Genomic DNA, 9,782 nt, shown 5'->3' with positions numbered 1-9,782 from the left:
GGACATTAACTCTGAAAAGAGTTTGTCTTAGCAATGTAATGTAAAGTAGTAGCTGATGCTCCAACTTTATGTCCCGATTCGGATTTGGCTGTGCAGCCATCTGGTGGAATATTTGCAATGGCATTGCAATCAGCTTCAGAGCACCAGGGAAGGATCAGATGATCCCTCTCCACCTCTGCTGCTCCATCAAGGTAAGTGGGCCAATGGACATGATTGTTAAACAGACCCAGTAACACTGTCCCCGTAGGAAACTATGGGGGACATTTACTAAGCAGTGATAAGAGCGGAGAAGTGAGCCAGTGGAGAAGTTGCTCCATCAACCAATCAGCAGCTCTGTATCATTTTATAGTATGCAAATTATAGATGTTACTTCAGTGCTGATTGGTTGCCATGGGCAACTTCTCCACTGGCTTACGTCTCCACTCTTATCACTGCTTAGTAAATGTCCCCCTATGGAGAAGGCTATTGGGAGTGCTGTTATATATGTTTGGTATATAGGCAGCCTTTTCCACATGCTCTAATGGCAAAATTCATCATATATGTGTGTTTGTGTATATATATAGATATATATAGATATATATATATATATATATAAAGGCATAGGGCATACATGTTATAGTGATAATTAGTTGTTTATACTTGAATGCGACAGCTGTGCCGCCGTGGACTCCTGTTGCCATGAGAATGATGCCTAATGTACTGACATCAAAGCAAATCCCATCATAATGGAAATGCTTTGTTGATTGCATTTTATTAAAATTCATTTTACCATAATAAAAGAAGTTAAATACATAAATCACTGCATGAATATGTCAAAACAGATACAGTGCATAATTAATGTATTTATTTTGCCATATTCGAGCAGTGATTTCTAAATGATAAGTTTGTCAGAATTTATTAATCCATTAAATCAACAAAGGAAAAGCAATTGTATATCTGTGTGTATATTTTTGTGATATTACAGTAGGTAATGAAGATAATAAAACTCATCTAGAAGTATTTTGCTGCTAGCAGTGCAGTTTATTGTCTGCGGTGGCATTTCTGAATGCATGGCTGTCACTATTTCTCCTGTCTCTATATGCATCATGGAACCCTGCTACAGTATAGCTGAATGCTGTGTCCTGCTTCTGTCAGGATATACCCAGCCCCGGGAATGGATCCCAGTTCACTCTGAGCTTCAGAATAGCCGAGGCCTGCATTGGAGGGAAAGGTTGGAATCAGAACACTGTTTCAGGTGCCACGTCTGTTAGAACACTCATGATCACATGGTTACAAGAAGACGAACATAGCAAAACAATTGTGTTACCATATTATTTTCTTTGTCCTGGGCACATACAGCAGCATTTGCAGATGCGACAGCTGAGGAGACCAGAGGTAAAAGTACCTAGGCAATACCCAGTTTCCCTTCCCACTGAGGCCCACCTTACCCCCCCCCCCCCTCCTCCCATGGCTCCATCTGTGCCCCAAAGACATAGGGGCTTCATGGTACATGTGCAGGACCCACAAATGGTAAGAAAACTCCAAGCAAAGAAGGGGCCTAAAGGCTTGAATAGCATCACCACGCTCTAACCCACATTTTGCTATGAACTCTTCTAGAGCACAATATCCCCCCCATCCCAATTTAGGATAGGTCAACATGGCAGCTTTCTCTCGGCAAAGTAAACTATTTTTGTTATTGAGGTATTTGATTCCACAATAATATGTAACACATTTAACATTATGTACACTATATTAATGTGGTATTCTGCCATGACTGCCAGGGCCATAGACTGGCTGCCTTACACTCCATTTCTTGGGATTGGTAAGTGACAAGTACATTTGCTGTACTGTTTGGTAAATATGAGTGTGGCCGGTATTGCTGTCTCATCCTATTAATCAACAGACTCTTGTTTTAAAATACCCAGTTTAATTTTGAAGCTAAAAAGTCACACCTTTCATTACACCACTGTCAAATCTGGAAGAGTCAGGGTCATAAGTAGATATTTGAAGGCCCCATAGCAAAAGTTTGTTAGGGCCCCCCTGTATCCTTCAGCCTCATAGCAACTGCAGACCCTGCACCAATTAGAGTTACACCAGTGGCATCACTGGGGTCAGTGACGCCTGGTGAGTCAATAGTCCCCCCCCCCCCCCCCCCTTTGAAAAGAGAACTTCATGGGAAGGGGGTCATGGATTTGTGGCACACAACTGTTTTCATCACTCCAAAACGTGCCCAGCATTCCCAGAGATTATGGGCTGCCCCCAAAGTCTCTCCCTCCACCGCCGTATCCTCCTTAATGACAGGAACACGGTGATGTGACTGTGCAGTGCAAAGCTCCCAGTCACTGAGGAGGACCTGGAATTTTGGTGTCACCCCTCGGTGGTGACATCCGTGCGGTCGCACCACCCTACTAAAGCCTCTCAGTTACACCCTTGGTTACACTCTTAAATGTATGTTCGAAAGCTTAATATATTAAATGTATAGTTTTCTTTAATTCATTGGATATACCTATAAATACAAAATATGAAGAAAATAAAACACGTTATTGACATCTGTTGTTTATGCTGCAGAATTTTATATATTCTTCCTTCTTCAAAATTCATCTGTTATCTGATTCCAGATGATGGAAGCCTTTGAGTGCTTTAAATGGGAAGTCAATATCATACTGTATGTGCAGTTTCAAATATCAGTTTTAAATGCACTGAAACTTTGAACCTGATGCTGTAAAATGTTTTGACAAACTCCCCTCATTCTGTCACTTTGAGTATTTTGAGCAGTTCATTGGCAACACCCATGTGAGAGAGAATGTAAGTAGTAGACACAAGAACTATTAGCGATTTATGCAATGCAGTATTACTGAATATCTAATATATGGGTGGGAATATAAATATAACACCCCTATAAATGTGTTGCTTTCAGTGTGATTTACAGGTCTGTAATTTCAGCTACAATCTATAAAGCAAGCTTTTATTAATATGACTCCTGTCCATTTATTTCCAAAGAACCTGTAAAGTGCTGATCTTAAATAAACTGCAATTAAAACCTCAAAAGCAAGAACTACAACTTATTTTATGAATACTGCAAATGATGCAATTGGAGATTTGCACCAGAAGATAAACTAAATACACTTTACTGAATAAATCTGAGGGCAATGGGGGTTATTCAGGTTTGTTAGAACCCAAAAAAGCACACAAATGGACAAAATCATGTTGCAAAGCAGGTGGTGCAAATATAACATGTGCAGAGAGAGTTAGATTTGGGCGGGGTGTGTTCAAACTGAAATCTAAATTGCAGTGTACAAATAAAGCAGCCAGTATTTACCATGCACAGAAACAGTATAACCCACCCAAATCTAACTCTCCCTGCACATGTTATATCCGCCCCACCTGCAGTGCAACATGGTTTTTGGTTTGCTAACAAACCTAAATAAGGCCCAATATGAAATATCCTGCAATGTGCAGACTGTGCAGGAAGTTCCGCAAGTATAGCCATGTTTTTAAAGCCGGCAATTGTTTTCATACTTGCCTACCCTCTCGCATCCAGTGGGAGACTCCCGGTACACTGCAGAGTCCCCGCTGCCCCAAGCAGTTATATAAATCTCCCTAAGTGACGAGGTTGGGACGCGGGTGTCACATGGCCACCCATATTCCCCAACCACCATATTCCCCAATCACCAGCAGCAACCAGGGACACCACAACCTTTTTGTTTTGGTGGGCCAAGATAGAATTTCCTTTTGGCGCTCCTAAACTGATGATGGACTTACCCATCACACCACCTACCTGATGACAGAGATGTGAAACAGATCTCTTTGATATTTGTGGCAGAACCCCTGTAATACTTTCAGGGGATACATTTTAAAGGTATCCCAATAAATATGCCCCAAAAACAACTGTAACATGTGAGTGACTTTATATAGAAGACGAAGACACGGCATCCATTCATAGCTCACACCTTTTCTGAGGCTGTGCATGAAAGGTAATGGGACTGTACAGGGTACATTTTCAGCTGAACCTGGTTGATAATAGAGGGAGGTCAGAGGGTTCCACAGGGGAAGGGGGCTGGGAGGACAAAGGAGATCTTAGGGGGAAGAGGTGAGGAACATATGAAGTGAGAAGGGCACAGGGTTGGCCTCAGGGGAGGGACCAGCCCGCAGTCAGGGCTGCCATCAGAAATTGAGGGGCCCGGGACTGACACAATAGGCATCCCCCACCCCCCTGCCCAAATGTTATATATATATATTTATATATATATATATATATATATATATATAAATTCCTGTGCACATACACTCAGCAACATTATATATATGAGATACAGTACAGGAAATGATAATAACAGTGTGTAATAGAATTCCTGCAGAATCGTCGAATTACAATGAACATCCCAGTAGGGGAAATCAAAAACCTATAAGGGAAGATTCCCGTAAACATATACAGTTATAAACCATTAATCAGTCTCATCAATTTTTAATATAACAGGAAACAGTATAGAAACAGAGAGAAACCAAAGGGGAGAGAGAAGAAAAAGGGAGGATAGGAACATAGTCTAGAAGACGGGGGAAGAGAAGAAGAACAGTAAGATATAGTATAGAGAAATGGAGGGAAAACTCGACCGGTCCTGTCCTTTGGGAAATAAACTGGAGCCCTTTAAGATACTGTAGTTACAATTATATTCACACACAGTCGTACGGCTGGGCCTAAAGATCTTATTACGTCTATGTGTGGATATTAATTCAGGCGCAAATGCTTTTTTAGTACACTTTACTGGTCATCAAAACATAAAATGTAAAACTAGATGCAGCTCCCACTTGGTAGTCTGAAGTAATACCAAATATTAAGCACAAATAATACATATAAAAAGAGAGCGCATAAAGTTTTAAATGGTTTTATTATACTTTAAAAAACTAAAAGATGTCTAGTTTAACATTAATAAATGCATATATTGCTAAAGTGCTGATTGAAACAATGTAGTAAAATACTCACTATAATACTGCTACAAATAAAATATCATTCCATACCAAACCACATTGTATTTAGTAGCAGCTGCCACTTAGTATCCACTCGAGTTCCAGGGTTGATTTTGTTTCCACTTAGGTGGTTAGATTGTAACTAACTGTCCCACACACGAGAGAGCCACTGGTTTAAATGAACAGTGGTATTTATTTTAATTAAAATAGATGGAAGCTGCAGCAGTATTTGTAGTTCATTAGATAAACTGTAGGACCACTTGAGACAAGTCTTTCACATGTGCAGACTAAAGTTGATATAAATGGGATTTCCTCCCGTCCGCTGACAGTGTTATAGCGTATGCTGCAGAAATGGGAACTGCTGTTAGTCTTAATCACTGTATCTCACCTCGTTGCGGCCCGGATTACACTCTCCCCGCTGCCAGAGATCCACTCACAGCCGTGGTGTCCCACCGCTGAGTGCTCTGGTGTCAACGTCTGGCTCGCCCCTCACCAGGGTCAGAAGAACCAGACCGCACTACAGCTCCCAGCCACGGTCACGTACCTCTTGAGCCTCCTCTGCTGCAGACGTCCGACTTCTCCTAGCCGGAACCTGTGTAGCTGCAGTATGGTCGGAAGGGTTTACCTTTGTTTCTAGATTTGGCGGCGTGCCGCTGGACTTTTAACCTGCTGGGCCCGTACCGCTTCTCGCCTCCGGAGCTCGGGCAGACAGTATTGGTGAATATCAGAAATAGCCAGTTCGCAGATCCTGCAACAATGTGATCCGTCTCACAGTCCAATATAGGTTTCAAAGCACAAGAGCAAAACACTCTTAACGCGTTTCTCCGTTGTGAAATTCTAACAGTTTCCTCAGAAGATAGCCACCTGTATTTAGCACCCTTATTTAAACAGAGTCTCCTCCAATCACTTGTTCCTGTTCATTATAGGGAACAGGTGTGCTACAGGTGTATATGCATATGTATTTTCTAAAAATATATGACCAACCAAGTATACTTCAATCAACAGTTTGCAGGAAACATGTCCCACATATTCACACAGAAAGTGTTTTATATATTATACAATCAATCACATAGAAATTATATTTCTATAAATTATATTTAAATTAATAATGACAGCACGTGAGAAATGTAAATTAACACAATTGTATCAATATAAGAGATAAGTGGATAGAAAATGCGCTCCTGTCTATCCACCTAGGGCTTAGCCTAATAAGGAGAGCCTCTGACTTATACTCAGTTGTCCTGGGTTCAAATCCCACTCTATCCTTAATGTAGATTTTTATTTATATTTTCTTATATCTATAATTTATTCCACAGTATCCACCTATCTCTTTTATACAATAGATTACAAATATTACATAAAATGTTATCATATTTTACTCATATAATGCCAAATAATACCAAAGCAACGCTCTTCCTTTATTCTCGATTCCAGATAGACACTTCAACTCAATAGACCCATAGTCTATCTAGCTCCAAGGTTTTTTCAAATACTTTTATAAAAAGACAGTGAAACAATATACCGTACTTAAACTAAAAGGCTTAAAGGAAAATATAAGGAAGTAGGAAAGGGAAAATCGGGGTGCAGGCATGCTATTATTTTTAAAGACTAAGCTCATATGTTATTCATTTCTATATTGTCATTAAGTCCCAAAGGGGATAATGAACCCATGGAAAATATCCAGAACGCCTCTCTCTTACAGAGACGATTGAATCTGTCCCCACCCCTAGCTGTAATGGGTATAAGCTCAATACCCTGTAATTTCAAACCATCCATTTTACCCTGGTGTCTTTGTTGAAGATGCCTAGACAAACTGTGTGTTTTTACTCCTTTCACTATATTTCGCCTATGCTCTAAAAATCTTATATTAAGCTTCCGAGTAGTTCGTCCTACATATTGAATACCACATACTGTATGCAAGTTATCAAATAAATTACATATGTGGCATTATAATCAATGTGACCCTTGATCTCAAAATCAGCATCATAAGTAGTGGAATGAAAACAGGTACTATTGTGCTCTATATGCTTACAGGTCATACATCCTGCCCGTCCGCATCTAAAACAACCCATTTTCCGTGGATTAGAACTAAGCCAAGTTTGTCTTATCTTTTCCGCTGGAGCAGAACCCACGTAGTGACTAGGTGTCAAAAAACTTTGCAGATTCCGCGCCTTCTTGAACACTATCTGAGGCTCTACTTCTAACATCGGTGCTAATATTTTATCTGCTTTCAGAATAGACAGATTCTTTTTCAACAAATAAACTGGAGCCCTTTAAGATACTGGTAATATGTTCCAAAGTATAGATGTGCCATATCTTCCCTACAATTTCTCCCAGAGTGGGAACCTCTGTGGATTTCCAGGACGATGCTATGGCACATCTAGCTGATAGAACCATATGGGTAAATAGTTTAGTCTGACATCGAGAAGCCCCGGGCAACGACACGGCGAGAAGGAAATGCTTGGGGCACAGGGGTATTTTCAGCAACATTATATTATGCCCCCCACGGTAATGCCGACACCATATTACCCCCCTCTTTTATGCCACTGTCACCATATTATGCCCCACACAGTAATGCCCCTGACAACATATTATGTCCCCACAGTAATGACCCTGTCACCATATATCTCCACAGTTTTGCCCCTGTCACCAACATATTATGCCCACATAGTAAAAATGCCCAATGCACAGTACCTGCTCCCAGGGGAGTTCTGCTCGTTGTCAGGGGTTTGTTTATTGTCTGGGGAACCCCTTCCCGGTCGCTGCTGGTCCTCAGTCCCTGCCCTCTTCAACCTTTTGAAAATGTCCCTCCTAAAATGGCCGTTGCCTGCTCTAGCATTTAAAATAACTGTCTCCCCCAAAGCGGTGGCCATTTTGGGAGGGACATTTTCAATACTTCCAGTCGAGGCACCCTCAGCAGCGGCGGGCAGCAGGCCACTCTCCTGGGCCCATGACAGTTGTGCCCCTAGCACCCTCTGATAGCGGCCCTGAGCGCAGTAACTAGCCACACACTGTAGGCAGGGCCGGCAACATAAATCTTGGGGCCTGGTACAGTGCAGGGGCAAACGCAGGATTTAGCGAGGGGGGTCTCCATGAGTGTGTATGTATATATGAATGTGTGCTCCCTCTCTCTCTCTCTCTCTCTCTCTCTCTATATATATATATATAGAGAGAGAGAGAGAGAGAGAGAGAACACACATTCATATATATATATATATATATATATATTTATATAATATAAAAAAAATATATATATTTATTTATATATATACATATATAGCACACATTCATATATACATACACAAACACAGATATACTGTACACAAACACACATACATACATACATACATACATACTTAGTGTACATACACCAGCGCGCAAACACACATGCATTATATACATACAAATACACACATAAACTCAAAGTTCAAACTTACATGATCTAGCAGGCGGTGGGAGCAGATGCCGGGGCGGCAGTGTGAGAGGACGGAGGGAGCTGCTGTGGCTGAGTATGCGCAGTCAGCAGCTCCCCCGGACGTTCTGTAAGCAGAGAGCTCCATAGCTCTCTGTTGCTGCTGCAGCTCCGCGGTCGCGATCGCGCCTTTTGCTGAGACGGAGACAAAGCTGTCTCTGTCTCAAAATTGAAAACTCTACTCATCAGGGGGGTTTTCCAGGTACTCGGAAACCCCTCCTGCGTGCGCCACTGCAATGATATCTCTGGGCCCCCCCCTCCAGATATGTAAATGTATATTTATATAAATACATATATATATATATATATATATATATATATATAGACAGTTCCATAGCACTCTGCAAATAGTGATCAACCAGTCTCCGTGCCTGATCAAAGTTATGCACATCCTCCCAGAAAGAACAGCACTGGAGGCATTTTCATTTGCAATAAAAGCCAATACAAGCTTTTATTGCAAATGAAAATGCCTCCAGTGCCATCCTTTATGGGAGTATATATATATATATATATGATATATATGTGTGTTTGTATATCTCTCCTTCCTCCACCCACAAACCACAATCCCCTCTCTCCTTCATCCTACACATCCCACAGGCTGTCTCTCCCCAACGATTCCATGCTGCATTCCCAACTCCTTCACCCCATCCCAAATCCCCAGCTCAGTGTGCCTATATCCCCTGACCATGCCGCTCTTACCCAGGGCCGTTTCTAGCCAATTTGGCTCCCAGTGTGAGATTTGAAAATGCCCCCCCCCCCCCCATTCACATAAGAAAAAATGCCCCCCCATAGATATAAAGAGGAAAACCATGCGCGCGTCGAAGGCGCGCGCGCTCCCGGCAAGGGGCGTGGTCTCTCTAAGATGGGCGTGGCTTTAAGATGGGCGTGGCCTCATCTGATCTCATCATCACGGCCACCACAGGATAAAAAAAAGAAAAAGTCCTCATTTTACACATTACAGCAGGCACGCAACCCCATTTTACACAGCACGGCAGGCAAGTGTCCCCATTTTACACAGCACGGTAGGCAAGTGTCCCCATTTTACACATTGCGGCAGGAAAGTGTCCCCATTTTACACATTGTGCCAGGCACGTGCCCCCATTTTACACAGTACGGCAGGCAAGTGTCCCCATTTTACACATTGCGGCAGGCACGTGCCCCCATTTTACACATTGCGGCAGGAAACTGTTCCCATTTTGCACATTGCGGCAGGAAAGTGTCCCCATTTTACACATTGCGGCAGGAAAGTGTCCCCATTTTACACATTGCGGCAGGAAAGTGCCCCCATTTTACACAGTATGGCAGGCAAGTGTCCCCATTTTACACATTGTGGCAGGAAAGTGTCCCCATTTTACACATTGTGGCA

Source organism: Pseudophryne corroboree, chromosome 12 (assembly GCF_028390025.1).
Source record: "Pseudophryne corroboree isolate aPseCor3 chromosome 12, aPseCor3.hap2, whole genome shotgun sequence".
NCBI lineage: Eukaryota > Metazoa > Chordata > Amphibia > Anura > Myobatrachidae > Pseudophryne > Pseudophryne corroboree.
The sequence above is the reverse complement of the archived record's forward strand: the minus strand, read 5'-3'. Positions refer to the sequence as shown.